Genomic DNA, 14,758 nt, shown 5'->3' with positions numbered 1-14,758 from the left:
TCTGGAGGTCAAGTGGTCCTGCTCCCTCCACACACCAAGGTCGTCTTCACTGGCCGCCCCAGCGCTTTGGCACTTGCAGATCTTGGGCCCCAGGGTAGCGGTCCCCATCGATCCGCTGGGCAGCGGGAAACACCGAAGAGTCTGCGCCTCTAGGCAGGATCCAGCGGTGTCGTCTTGAACTTTGCACACCGCGTGACGGGGGCAGACCGCGCGCCGCGGCCCGGCCTTTCGCGGGGGTCCTGGGGAGGAGAGGAGGGCTGGTTTCCAGGCCTGAGCGGGGACGCGCGCCTGCAGCCCCTGGCTGCGCCGGCTGCCCCCAGCCAGCAGTTTCGGGCGCTCACGCCCCTCGCTCGGAGCGCGAGCCTTCCCCGGCGCGCTGCCGGCCGCCCAGCTTTCCTCGGCCTCGCGCGCTCCGCGGGAGGAGCCGCCGGCGGCCGTGACGCGTCAGGGAGGAAACGCCGGCGCCCGGCGGCCCTGCCGGGAAGGAGGAAGCGCGAGGGCGTTGGGCTCCGCGCCCGTCGCGCGGAGAGGCAGCACCGCGGAGCCGGTAGGTGCGGGGCAGGCGCGAGGGTCCGCGCGCGTCGGGGCCGCAGTCGGAGCCCTGGAGCGGGAGGGGTCGGGGCGGGGCGAGGGCGGCCCGGGCCTCGGCTGCTGTCTCTCTTCGGCGCTAGCGTGACTTTCCCGGGTTCCCCGGAAATCTCGGAGTTGATCGGCCGGGAGAAAGCAATACCTGTTCCCAGCCCCCGACTCTTGGAGAGTTTGTGGTCTTTGTTCCTTCGGCGTGAATTCAGATCTGCTTTGAGATTCCTAAACACCCGTGTGGTGTCTGTGCATGGACATTGTTAACCCGTGCGCAGTCCCCGAGCCCAAAGGAGGTGGGGGGAACGCCAAGGGTGGGAGACCCCACCTGAGGTTGAAAGTGGGTGCGGGTCACCTGCGAGGTTGAGAAGGCGGGCGGTCGCAGGAGTGGGGTGGACAGGAATCTTTAACCTGTTGTCAGCAGACCTGGAGTATGAGACTTTAATGCGTTGGTACTTTTAAGTTCTCTGGTTTGAATCTTTTCCGTCTCTTCAAGTGAATCTGGCTCTGTTAATTCTCATAGTTTTAGCATTGGTATGTACCCTCTAACTTTGAGATTTCTAGATTTTTGTCATTTTTAGGGATGGTTAGTCAGAAAGATAGAAAAGATAAAGGATTAATCTTTTGAAACTTAAAAGTCTTTCACTGAATTTTGCAGTGACTTCTGAATCATGAGTTGAATTTCAAACCAGCACAAGTTTGTACAGGGTGCATCTGAGATGCAAGAGCACTACAATTTTTACATCTTGATCAGGGTGAAAAATAAACTGTCATGTATTTTGATTCTCTTCCTTCTCACTAGGTTGAGATTTCACCCCACCAATCTGGAAAGTGTTTTATTTGTTTACCAAACACTTAGATAGCTCTTACTATGTGCTGGACTCTAAGTGCTTTATAAGTATTAACTCAAATTCCTAACTCAAAATATTAAATTATAGCGGTTCTAGCAATGAAGAGGCTGTGCATACTTTAGTTCCTGGAATGTCATTGCAAGAGCTAGAAACATTAGAGGAAGTTTCAGGCATATTTTAGGACTGGGTGTGCCTTCTGGCCCCCTTGGCTACTACTCCAGTAAGACAGGCCACCATCCCTGCATTTCCCTGGGGGAAGGGAGTCTGGAGCTCAGGGAATTCTACCAGTTCTAAGTAGGTCTCTGCCAGGTCTCTAGCAGCTTCTGTAAGATGGTCTCTCTCATCCGCCATTGTGCCCATCAGATAACTCTGGAAAGACCAGAACTTCCCCCTTTCTTCAACTGCCACTGCATCACACCTAATTTTGTTTGTAATGTAGCTTCATTCCTAATCTGTTCAACATTATTCATATGATATAGCTTAGATTTGAGGGTCAGATTGAACTTGAGTTGTACTATGAAATAGAACATTTTTATTGGTACACATCAACATAGATAATGTTTTGTAAATGTACTGCCATTTGCTCTTGGTAACATTGAATTGGTAGGTCAGCCTCGTAGGTGTCCATTTTGTGATCTGCAGATATATAGAGAGAATATTTTTTCAGAATAAAGTGCCCTCTTCAAATGAGCATCTTGGCTGGATGCCCAGATTGGTAGAGACCTGAAATGGTGAATAAGGTAGACCTGATTTTTGTTGTGATGATGATGAATGTAATGTCAAAATCTGCACATCATATTAGCTTTCTCCCTTCCTCTCTCCCTTTTTCCCTCTCTCCCTCCTTTTTCTATCTCTCATATATTTAAATTTCCACGGAGATGATTAAATGAGCTGATAAGTCTTATTTAATAGGATTATGGGTGTCTCTTGAAGCAGGAAGGCTCATGTTCCTCTGATGTAATTTGTGGCACAACAGATATTATCATCATTCATGAATTTAATTCAGCCAAATGACACCTAGCATTTTCATGACTACAAAGTGGCTCCAGACATACTCATTTGCTCTTCAGAGATTCCTTGTGAGGTTGGTCTCTAAACCATTTTTTAATCCCATTTTTACAGATGAAGAAACTGAAGCATAGGAGTATTAAAGTGCTTTAGCCACGGTTGCACAGTGGATGAGAGGCAGAGCTTGAATAGAGAGTATGTGTGGGGCTCTGCGTGGCATGTGCATCCTTGTAATAGACATTTGAGGAATGAATGACTCCAAATGACTTCAGATATTTTGCTCTTTCAAAATATGTCTCTCAAAATACCATAGTAATTGATTTATGCATAAGAGATTTCCAGGCCTAATCCAATGCTTCTCTTATTTCAAACAGTATCTGATAAAACATATTTTCTACAAAAAGGATGGGCATGCCCTTTGGATTTATTTCTTAGGATTTGTCATCTCTGGTTTTTGAAAAAGAAAATAGGTTCTGGTTTTTGAAAAAGAAAATAGGTTGATTATTTTTCCCCCCTCTCAAATATCTTACCTTGATTTTGATTTTGAGAGTTTAGGTAGGAAACATGATGTCTGTGTTTATGCTGACAGCTTTCTTACCTATCTAAGCTACTTAGATTTATGATTAAATTCAAACATAAGGATCATAGGTAGCATAAATTTTTTTGAAGAGTCTGATGTTATTATGTGTTTTTTTTTGAATGTTGCAATTACTTTAGCATAAAAGGACTTAAAAAAAATCCTCAACTATTTTTACCCTTTAAGCATAACTCTCTGTATCCTAAAGTATGTGATTTCCAGATGGAGAACCTTCAATTAGAAAGGAAAATATGGCCATTACCTGGCGGGAGGAATTGAGAAGGGCTATCAGGGAGAAATGAGAGATGGGATGGCCTTTCCCATGAGAGATCCTAGGTGGTAAGAAACCCATAATGAAGCCAGACTGAGTCATCTGCCTGTCAACATTCTTCTGTGTGGGAGTGGAATAAAATACTTTTGAAACCTGCCTTGTTTCAGAAATCACTTTACCTTTTCCAATCCTCATGTTTTCTCTCTCTTTTTAAGTTCATGTAAATTACTGACTAAACTGCTGATTCATGAAACTCAAATTACGTAACATGTTATTCCTGACAGAAACAGCTCCCACATTATTTTAAGAGACTCAATGTCTCTGTTTTCCTTTACCTATTCCGTTCCTTATGATGGAGCCTTTGCTCTCATTTCACTTTTCCACCCTATTTCATGGAGAAAAGTGGTAAATCTAAGAGGTGCCAATTCCACATCTTGTAGTTCATGTCAAAGTAGTTTTAACTCAATACTAACTTTGAGTTGTCATTGGCAAGGAAGTCAATAAAGAAATCAAATGTTGAAGGCCAATTCAAAGCATCATCCAGTAAAACTGTATTGCCTGTCTGAAGCTGAGCCAGAGGGTTTTCAAAGGGAATTAGAGTCGTGTGCAGTATCCTTGCCCTTGTCCAACCTCTTAGATCCTCTTCTGTTTCCCGCTGGTCCTGAAAACCTGCCTAAGTTCATCCCCTTTTAGTCACTATTCTTCTATTATTTAAAACCAAAATCTCTTTTCCTTGGGTGTGGTTGGGGTTAAGTGAAAGCAAGGTGAAGATATAAGGGGAGTCGTATGTAAAATGGAAAATAGGAGATGTGTGGGTGAAATAAGAGATGTTGGTGAGATCTCACAGGGGAGGATTCCTGTGTGGTGCAGCTCTGCTTCCCCTAACGGGAAAGCATATAGGAAAGACCTACATGGGATCAAAGTCTAAGAAGGACTAGAACTAGCTGTTGGCATGATATGATATTGAGGGGCAGAATGCCTTTGTACCACCAAATGCAGAAATGTTCTTGTAGATAGTTCTTTCTTCAGGCCATGAATAAGTGAGTTTGTGGATGATTAAAATGCAGAGAGCTGGTTTAGTGGCTTTTAACTTGAGAATAAGGGTGATTTGACAAGCTTTTGGTTGAGTAACAGCCTGGATTTTATACCTTTTTAAAGGCTTACTCTTTTTTGAGAATGCCTGTCGTGTTGAGATAATAATGTCATTCTTTTCACTGTTCTGTGATTTTGAAGAAATAACACATGAACATGATACAGGCTAATTGCTTCAGTTCAGGTTCCTGAAGTATTTGCTAAGCCAGTCGATACTAAACATTTTTCTTCCATAGGTAAAGTGGATTCATATATAATATATTCATATACAAAAATGGGACTAACTGATGGATTATCCAGTCTGCAGACTGCTGAAGTATAATGGTATTTCATAAGTTTGAAAATGAGAAGGAACTTTATTACTAGTTATTTGCCTCCCTATTTTTAGTTTAAAAATAGATAAAAGTTAACTTAAAATGATCTGATTTCTAACTCAGCATGTATATTTGCAGAAAAATATACATATGGGACCAATGTATACTATATAATCTAATGTACATGTATATTATGTATGACTGGCTCAAAGGGAATTTTGGAATTATATCCTTAGCTTCCCAAGAAAACACATGCATCTTTTTATATTTTTTTCCTATTTTTATTTTAGTTTTGTCTCTCTCTATTGTTTCTTTTTCTTTTTTTTTAGAGACAAGGTCTTGCTCTGTTGGCCAGGCTGGAGTACAGTGCAGTGGCGAAATCATAGCTCACTGTAACCTCGAAATCCTGGGCTCAAGTGATCTTCCTGTCTCAGCGTCCAGAGTAGCTGGGACTATAGGTGTGCACCACCAAGCCCAGGTAACTTTTTTTTGTTTGTTTTTTGTGGAGACAGGGTTTCCCTATGTTGCCCAGGTTGGTCTCAAAGTCCTGGCCTCAAGTGATCCTCCTGCCTTGGCCTCCCAGAGTGCTGAGATTACAGGCATAAGCCACCACACTTGTTTTTTATTTAACGCTATATCATAGACATCTATAGATCTACATCATTAGTTTTGACAGCTGTATAGTATTCCACCTTATAGCCGAGTATCCATTTTCTATTATTTCATTTTTTTTTTTCTGAGACAGGGTCTCACTCTGTTGCCCATGCTAGAGTGCAGTGGCGTCATCAGAGCTCACAGCAACCTCAAACTCCTGGGCTCAGTGATCCTCCTGTCTCAGCCTTCCAAGTAGCTGGGACTACAATCACGTGCTACCACGCCTGCCTAACATTTTCTATTATTTCTATCACTTACATATTTGCCATACATTTGTGTCTTTTAAAATACATTTGAATCACAAAGTAATAGTGTTAGCAAGTAATCAGTGGGCTTGCTGCCTGATGTGCAGAGAAGCCAATACCATGGTACTGGCCTTTGAGAAAAGAAAAGCTTTATTGAAAGTTGACTTGCAAGGTGGCAGGAAGAAACACTCCAATCTGTCTCCCTGAGCTGGGATCTGGGTAGGGTTTATAAGCATAGGGTAATGAGGCAGGAACTAATTGGATCTTGCAATCAGTTGATGCTGTGAGGCATGATCTGACTGGATCCTGTCATGGGGTGATGCTAGGACTCAATCTGATTGAGTCCTGGATACTGCCATCCTGTGTCTGCTTCTTATTTCAGTCCCTGCTCCCTGGTCAGAGCACTTAGGATCTTCCCAGGATTGCTCACTTGGCTCATGTGGGCATGCTCAGGTTATGTGACCTTTAACCTGGGGGTCCATGGCAACTGAAAAACAACTCACAACTTTGTAACATGAAAGTTAAGCCAGAGTGGTCTGGTATGGTTACATATTTTAGAGAAATTAAGAAGAAAAAGAGAAAGTAAGAATCGCCAGTAAACCTATCACTCATTAATAACCGCTATTAGCATTTTAGAGTATATCCTTCTAGACTTTTGTGTGTGCATATACATATTTTCAGTGCCATTTAAAAAATTTCTCTTATACAGACTTGCTTTGTTGGTTAGAGAATCATGCTTATGTAGCCAACCAACGTCATAGATTCCATGCACCTTTGAACCAGTTATTTTACTGTGTTTCCTGGCCACCTGCCATACCCCAAACCTGGCTAACACCCTTGGAAATTTATACTACTGCTCAAAAAGGGGATGAGGTGAGAGTGTGTGGATGGACTGACAAATGCATCCAAATCAACATAAAGCACATATCCTTCCAATGCGAGTCAGTCAATATTTATGTTTTAAGTACATCTTAAATATAAGATATTAAAGAAGAGAAATTGATTGATTGTAATCCCTAAAGGAGAAGCAGAAATAATGGATTTGAACCAAGGTTCAGTTAGAAATTAGAACAGCAGAACTTGGGATGTCTCAAAATATTCTAATGGTAAGTACATTGTTTGAAGTAGAACTGATTTAACAATGCTGCCACCAATGGTAGGAATAGGTAACCTTGAAGTTTCTTGTGATCCTATTGTATTATAGGATGTAGAGTTAGTAACACTTGACTTAGTGTAATTTCATGTACACAATTCCCTCTTTACATAGTAACAGCACCAGTTTTTCCAGAAACCATCACATCTCTCCACCCTCTTTCTTCTCTCAAGGTGTTGAGTGCACAAGCTATTGCCCATACTTGTCTCCTGTACCCTTTTTTGGCTTCCCCTCTTTTCCAAGAGTTTAGTCATTTTTGAGAGTGAGTTTTGCTACATTGCCCAGGCTGATCTTGAACTCCTGGCCTCAAGCAGTCCTCCCTCCTCAGCTTCCATGGTAGCTGGGATCACAGCATCTCCTTTTTAAACCCTTTTTTCCTTTTCTTTCAACTCTTGCATTAAGAAAATTTCTCTGCCTTTTCTCTATCCCACTATCTTCATTTTGGTCATGAACAAAAAAGATACTAATCGTGGTGATACATTTAAGAGCAGGCCTTTAATAAGGAAAAGGAAAGTTTTTAGTTTGGGAGGAAAGGTAAACATTTTCAAGAACTAGTGGTTTCAACCTTCAGATCCTTTGAGAATACCTAGTAATTCCTTTCAAAATATCCACAGAAGTCTCCACCTACCTCCTCTTCTCTAAATAAGCTATTTTTCCTTAAGCATTGGCATGAACTATAAAATTTAAAACTATTTATAAATGTTTTTGTTCATGTCATTGCAACAGCACTGTTTTGTGCTATTTTTCCCCCCTATTGAAGATGTCAGCCATGCTATGGGTTGAATAGAGCGTTTTGGTCTTGAAAGCTAACTCAGATTTGATAGCTGTTCCCTTAAGAAAATACATCCAAAGATCTTACCATCTGGCTTAAAAACAACCTTTTTGTTTTCAAGTAAGTTGAAGACTAAGAGGCTATCTTAGACCAAAGGTTAGCACTCTTTGAGAAGTAGTATGTCAGGATTCCAAACACTTTCCTACCAGATTTTTATCAGTAGAGATATGCACAGGTGAGAGCTTGCTTGGATTGGATCCTTGGGAGTTAGAGAGGAAGCAAATGCTAGGTTGCTGCTGAGACCCAAGAGGTGGAGGTGGGGATCAGGCCCAGGTAGCTCACCGCATACCAACTTCAGCTCACCTGTTAAGATGCTTGGGCCAGACATTATAAGGAGCTTCGCACCAACACAATGGCTATTTAAGCTGCACTGAGATTAATAGCCTGTTTTTTCACAAACGTTAATGAAAAAGGTTTTAAAAAGATGTTTTTATTCAGCCTCCGAACAACATGGTGCTAAAATCGATGATGGCTTAAATATGAAATTATTATATTATTTGCTTATTTGAACTGGGGCAATCATTAATAAATATTCAGAAGGAGGACTTTGCTATAATTTTTTTAAAAAAATAGTCGTTATTTTTTGTAATTCTAAGTGTGTGTAGTCGTGCAGAGTTGCCAGTTTAGTCCATTTTGACATGAGAACCTTTCTCTTTTTTCTAATTGATCTTTTTTTTCTACTCTCTCTTCTCACCAATATTTGGTTTATTTATTTTTTGTCTATAAGGGATTTTTTTTATTAATGAAAGGTAAGACACTCCAATGTTTTAGCGGAGAAGAGTTTTTAAGATTTGTAAGACTACACATTTATCCCTTGAATTCTGTCTCCCTTCAGATTTGTATTATTTCTGACTCCCACTAACATTAACATCGTTTATTTCTGTGACTCCTTTTAAAAGTTCACGCAAATATCAATAAAAGTCCCTGTCTCATTGAACTTATTTATCGCTATGTTTTAGGATTAAAAATTTGTCTGTGGGAGATGCAGAACGTTGTAATAAAATGCTACCTATGTATGAAAAGACAAGGAAAAAATAAGAATATGTTTTGCTTTGCTTGTGATGCCTAAAGAGACTCTAGAAGGATACATAAATTAACAGTGTTTATCTATTTGGGGTTGGGGGATGAGAACTGGGTAGATAAGGATGGGTGGGAAGCAGACTTTCACTCTGTTCCTTTTAATATTTCTTTGTTTTTTTGAACCATGTGAATATATAACCCATTGTTAAAATAATTTAAAAAATCATGCCCCTGGGTTCCCTGGCTTTGTAAAAGTAAATTGATCTATCTGGTGTTCTTTTTCTATATAAGTCCTTAGTAAAGTTTTAAATTTTTTTTTTTTTCAAAGACAGCATATGTAGTCTAGTCTCAGAGGACTACCAGTAATTTGCAGGCACCTGGCCATGGCTTTGTTCCTCTTCAGCACTCTCAAATGCTGTGACTAAGATTCATTATGAAGCCTTCCATTAGGAAATTCTGATCCTGCAAATACGGCCAAAAATTAAGTTATTGTTGGCTTACTGGAAGAACTATTTAATTGAAATTATCTGTACTATTTTGCCAGCTGGATACTCAGTTTCCTAATAAAACTATTAGATAATACTAACATAATTAGTGCAAAGTTAGTTAATTTTTTCCCCCATGGTATGTTATGTCTTATCGTCATGGATATTGCTTATCTGCTTAAGATTGTATAAATTTGATGCTTTTAGAAAATAAAGGTTGGTTTACTTTTAGTATTTAGATAATTCTGCACTTTTCAAGTTGTGCACACTAAGACAAATATTTTTTTATCAGGATTTTTGTAGTTTTTATCATTTGTGACTTGTATTTTACCTTGCAGAGAGCAAAGAGAAAGGAACTAATATTTATCAAGTTCCTACCATTTGTTAGGTGCTTTACAGGTGTTATTTTATTAAATATTCATAATAACTCTGTCGGGTAGATAGGTAGTTTTATTTTACAGATGAGCAAATTGGGCTTAATGAGGTTTCAAAGGTTTCTGTGTGTGGCCAACACGGGACAGAGCTGACCTGAACAGGTCTCTCTGGCTTTACCAGGAGGTCCCCTGGTGCTATTGATAAGGTGGTAAAAGCTGACTCCTCTCAAAGCCCCTCATCAGAGAGAGCAGGCAGGATTGATTTACAAATACCCCAGATTACCATCTGCTGATGAGGCAGTGCTTGAATGAGTTTGAAAACTGACTTTTCATTTTTACTTTATTATTGTGAAGTCTCATTAATGTTTTAATCTAGAAACTGGTGCCAGATTTCAAGAATGAAGCTGACTGAAAATGTTTTAACTGCATATTTTGTGCCTAAAAGGACTTAAAATTCTACATTTAAAAGTTGATTATGTTAAATTCTGAGCCTATAGAATTTGAATGTCATATGTTACCTGCAGAACTGTCAAACTCTTGCTATTAGCAACCAATGTCCAGTGAACTTTGCCAACAATAACAAGTACTATTGTGATATTCTAAAACCCCTAACAGTGATAACCCAAACCACTTATATTAATCATTGGAAATAGAATAATCACTTCGCTGATTTTCGTTGAATGTTAGCTGATGCAGATACATTGCGTGTCTTTGCAAATACTGGGATGAGCTCCTATTAGCCAGGTAAAGATGATAGAACATGTTAGATCTGAATTCTTATATACTACTATAGCCTATGATTCTATTATCTAATAAAATGTATTTATGTTCCTGGGCAAAGATGGTAGTGTGGTCTGAATATGTCTCCCAAAATTCATGTGTTGGAAACTAATCCCCAATTCAACAGTGTTGGGAGGTGGGACCTTTTGAGTGAGGTTAGGTTATGAGGGCTCTGCCCTCATTAATGGATTAATGCCACTATGAAAAGGGGTTGTGGAAATGGATTTGCCCTCTTTTGCTCTTCTACTATGTAGGGACACAGAGTTCGTCCCTTTTTGTCCTTTCTGCCTTCTGTCATGTGGGGATGAAGCAAGAAGGCCCTCATCAGATACCAGTGCCTTGATCTTGGACTTCCCAGTCTCCAGAACTGTGAGAAATAAATTTGTTTTCTTTAGAAGTTACCCAGTCTCAAGTATTCTGTTACACCAGCACAAACTGACTAAGACAAATGGTGAGAAAGATGCTGAGAAAATTCAAATGATTAGGAAGATTTAAAAAGAAGTAAAATATTACCAATAGTAAATGGAGAAGACAGACTAAACCTACAGCATCACTAGAATCTCTTACACTTAACACTTAAAATAGTTTTATTGAGATATAATTCATATGCCATGAAATTTTCCCTTTTAAACCACAATTCAATGGTGTATTCACAGAGTTGTGCAGCCGTGATTAATCTAATTCCAGAACTTTCATCACTCTAAAAAGAAATTCTGGACCCATTATCAGTCACTCCCATCCTTCCCTCTACTTAGTCCTTGGCAATGACAGATCTACTTTCTCTCGCTATAGATTTGCTTATTCTGGACATTTCATTAAAAAAATGGGATCTTACAATATGTGGTCTTTTGTGACTGGTTTATTTCACTTAGCGTAATGTTTTTAAGGTTTATCCATGTTGTAGCATGTGGTATTTCATTTATTTTTATTGATTAAAAATATTCTGTTGTATGGATATACCATATTTTGCCTATTCATTCATCCATTGATGGACATTTGGGTTGTTTCCATTTTTTGGCTATTGTAAATAATGCTGCTATGAATAGTTATATATAAGTTTTTATGCGGACATATATTTACGTTTTCTTAGATGTATACCTCGGAGCAGAATTGCTGGGTCATATGGTAAATCTAGTTTTACCTTTTGAGTAATTACCAAATTGTTTTCCAGTGTCTGTCCTATTTTACAAGTAATATATGAGATTTCAAGTTTTTCACATCCTCACCAAAACTTGTCTATGTTTAAATTTTAGCCATTTTAGTGGACGTGAAGTGGTATCTCATTGTGGTTTTGATTTGCATTTTCCTAATGACTACTGATGTTGAACATCTTTTTATGTGCTTATTGGCCACGTGTATATCTTCTTTGGAGAAATGTCTGTTCAGATTCTTTGCTCATTTTTTGATTGGGTTGTCTTTTTACTGTTGAATTGTAAGAGTTCTTTATATATTCTGGATTCATGTCCCTTATTAAATATATGATTTACAAATATTTTCTTCCATTCTGTGGGTTTTCTTTTCACTTTCTTGATGATTTCCTTGAAGCATAAAAGTTTTAATTTTTGATGGAGTCCAATTTATTTATTTTTTCTCCGTTGCTTGTGCTTTTGGTGTCATGTCATCTAAGAAATTGTTACCTAATGCAAGGTCATGGAGATTTACATCTGTTTTTTTCTAAGAGCTTCATAATTTTAACTCTTACTTTTAGATCTATGATCTGGTTTGAGTTAATTTTTATTTATGGTGTGAGGTAAAGTTCCAACTTTATTCTTGCATATAGACATCCAGTTGTCTCAGCACCATTTGTTGACTGTTCTTTCCTCCATTGAATTGTCTTGACATCCATGTCAAAAACCAATTGACAAAAAAAATGAAGGGTAATTTCTGTGCTCTCTATTATAGCTTATTGATCTATCTGTCTAGCTTAATGACAGTGCCACACTGTCTTAATTGGCTTAATGTAGCTTTGCAGTTAAGTTTTGAAATCAGGAAGTCTGGAGTCCTCCAACTTTATTCTTCTTTTTCAAGATAACATTGACTATTTTGGGTCCCTTATGTTTGTTTCCATATGAATTTTAGGATGAGCTTGTCAATTTCTCCAAAAAGGCAACTGGGATTTTGATAGGAATTATATTGAATCCATAGGTCAATTTGGAGAGTATTACCATCTTAACAATATTAAATCTTTTGATCCATAAACATGGGTTATCTTTGTATTTACTAAGGTCTTTAATTTCTCTTTTTTCTTCTATTTTTCTTTTACTTTTGCCTTTTGCCACATGTTCTAAATTTTCTTTCAATAATGTTTTATAGTTTTCAGTGTATGTTTTGTCCGTTTGTTAAAATTTATTTCTCAGTATTTTATTATTTTTGATGCTATTGTAAATGGAATTATTTTCTTTCTTTTTTTTTATTTAAAATATATTTTTTTGTACCCAGAGCCACGCCCAGGAGGCCTTGAGCAAGTGGACTCCTATTTTCTTAATTCATTTTATGTTTGCTCATTCCTACTATATGGAAATACAATTGATTTTTGAATATTGATCTCTTAGTCTTCAATCTTGCTGAACTCATTTATTGAGTCTTAATAATTTTTTGGCACGTTCCTCAGGATTTTCTCTATAAAAGATCATGTCATCTTCAGATAGTTTCACTTTTTCGTTTACCAGTTTAGATGCTTTTTATTTATTTATTTTTCTCTTGTCTAATTGTTCTGATAGAACCTCCAGTACAATGTTGAATAGAAGTGAAGAGAGTTGATATCACTGATTTGTTCCTAATCTTAGTGGGGGGAAGCATTCAGATTTTCACCATTATATATGATGTTAGCTGTGGGTTTTTCCTAGATGTCCTTTATTAGCTTGAGGAAATTCCCTTCTATTCCTAGTTTGTTGAGTGTTTTTTATCATTAAGGGGTGTTGGATTTTGTCACATGGCTTTTCTATGTGTATTGAGATGATCATGTGATTTTTTTCCCTTTAAATACAGTACATCACATTGATTGATTTACAGATGTTAAAGCAACCTTACATTCCTGGAGTATGTCACATTTGGTCATGATGCATAATCCTTTTTATATGTTGCTGGATTTGATTTACTGGTGTTTTCTTGAGGATTTTTGTATCGATATTGATCTGTAATTTTCTTTTCTCATGATACCTTCATCTGGTTTTGGTGTCAGGGTAATACTGGCTTCATTGAATAAGTTGGAAAGCATTCCCTCCTGTTCTTTTTTGGGGGAAGATTTTGTTACAAGTTGGTATTCTTTTTTAAATATTTGATAGCATTCACCAATGAAGTCATATGGGCTTTTCTTTCTTTCTTTCTTTCTTTTTTTTTTTTTTTTGAGACAGAGCCTTGCTCTGTTGCTCGGGCTAGAGTGCCATGGCGTCAGCCTAGCTCACAGCAACCTCAATCTCCTGGGCTTAAGGGATCCTCCTGCCTCAGCCTCCTGAGTAGCTGGGACTATAGGCATGTGCCACCATGCCCGGCTAATTTTTTTCTATATGTATCTTTAGCTGTCCAGATCATTTCTTTCTATTTTTAGTAGAGACAGGGTATCGCTGTTGCTCAGGCTGGTCTCGAACTCCTGACCTTGAGTGATCCTCCCACCTCGGCCTCCCAGAGTGCTAGGATTATAGGCGTGAGCCACTGCGCCCGGTCCATATGGGCTTTTCTTTATGGGAAGTTTTTTTGATTACTAAGTCCATCTCTTTCCTTGCTATATATCTATTCAGATTTTCTATTTCTCCTTGGGTTATTTTTGATAGCTTGTTTCTTCCTATGAATTTTTTCATTTCATTCAGGTTATCTGATTTATTGGTGTGTAGTTATTCATAGTATTCTCTTAAAATCATTTTTACTTCTGTGAGGTTGTTAGTGATGTTCCCTTTTTCATTCCTGATTTTAGTATTAATAATATGTATCTTCTTTGTTTTATTCTTGATTAGTCTAGCTAAAGGTTTATTTTTTTCAAAGAACCAACTCTTAGTTTTATTGATTTTTTTCTGTTGTGTTTTTCTTCTCTATTTCATTGATTTATCCTCTAATCATTGTTACTTCATTCTATGTGTTTTGGGTTTAGCTTGCTCTTCTTTTTTAATTTCTTAAGGTGGAAAGTTAGGCTACTGATTTGAGATCTTCTTTTTAAATACTGTGTAGGCATTTACAGCTATAAAAATTTCTCTCTAAATGCTACATGAGCTACATTCCAGAAGTTTTGATATATTGTGTTTTCATTTTCATTCATCTGAAAGTGTTTTCTAATTTCCCTTGTGATTTTTTCTTTAACCCATCGTTTACTTAAATGTGTTGTTTTATTTCCACATATTTGTGAATTTATCAAATTTCTTTTATTACTTTCTCATTTAATTACATTGTTGTCTGAGAACATACTTTATATGATTTCTGTCCTTTTTAATTTAATGAGGCCTCATTAGCCTTATATATGGACCATCTTGGAGAATGTTTCATGTACATTTAAGAATATATATATATTCTGCTGCTTTGGAGTGGAACATCCT

General features: G+C 38.2%; 1 protein-coding gene across 2 annotated transcripts in view; it reads left to right on the top strand.

The window, feature by feature from the left end:
• Positions 1-213: 213 nt before the first annotated feature.
• The window catches only part of SGK3 (serum/glucocorticoid regulated kinase family member 3), a 123,804-nt gene continuing 109,259 nt past the window's right edge, over positions 214-14,758 (top strand). For both annotated transcript variants that reach the window (XM_069466431.1, XM_069466430.1), the window contains exon 1: positions 214-547. The gene's annotated coding sequence lies outside the window, so the exon portion shown is untranslated. The remainder of the gene's footprint in view (positions 548-14,758) is intronic.

Source organism: Eulemur rufifrons, chromosome 3 (genome assembly GCF_041146395.1).
Source record: "Eulemur rufifrons isolate Redbay chromosome 3, OSU_ERuf_1, whole genome shotgun sequence".
NCBI classification, from domain to species: domain Eukaryota; kingdom Metazoa; phylum Chordata; class Mammalia; order Primates; family Lemuridae; genus Eulemur; species Eulemur rufifrons.
Note: the sequence above shows the minus strand (reverse complement) of the source record. Positions and strands in the feature narration are given on the sequence as shown.